Here is a 496-nt window from a genome sequence, read left to right on the forward strand (position 1 = left end):
TCGAGATTGAGATCGAGATCGCAGAAATCTCGTCTTGTCTCGTCTCGTGCGCATCTCTAATTTTATTTATATCATTCCTTATTTAATTCATTTCATGTTCTATTTCATTATATTTTTTATTTGATTTGATTCATATTTTTATGTAATTTTATATATTTATTTTATTTTACTTTATTGATAAAATGGATCGTATATCATCATTAGTTATAAGACATGAGAGAAACAAGAGAGTTGTGAGAGGGACGAGAGAGCCGTAAAATAAACAAAAAGATAGAGATAAGAAAGCCGTGGGAGAGACGAGAAAGTCATGAGAAAGACAAGAGAGCCGTAAAAGGACGAGAAAATTGTTAGAAAGACGAGAGAGTCGTGAAAAAGCCGTAAAAAAGACGAGAAAGTCGGAAGAGAGATGAGGGTTCTGAGAAAGAGACAAGAGAGCAGAGAAACAGACGAGGAAGCTATGAAAAAAACGAGAGAGCCGTGAGAAAGATAAAAAAAA

The sequence above is a fragment of the Wasmannia auropunctata genome, unplaced genomic scaffold, assembly GCF_000956235.1.
Source record: "Wasmannia auropunctata unplaced genomic scaffold, wasmannia.A_1.0 LD336053.1, whole genome shotgun sequence".
Taxonomy (NCBI): domain Eukaryota; kingdom Metazoa; phylum Arthropoda; class Insecta; order Hymenoptera; family Formicidae; genus Wasmannia; species Wasmannia auropunctata.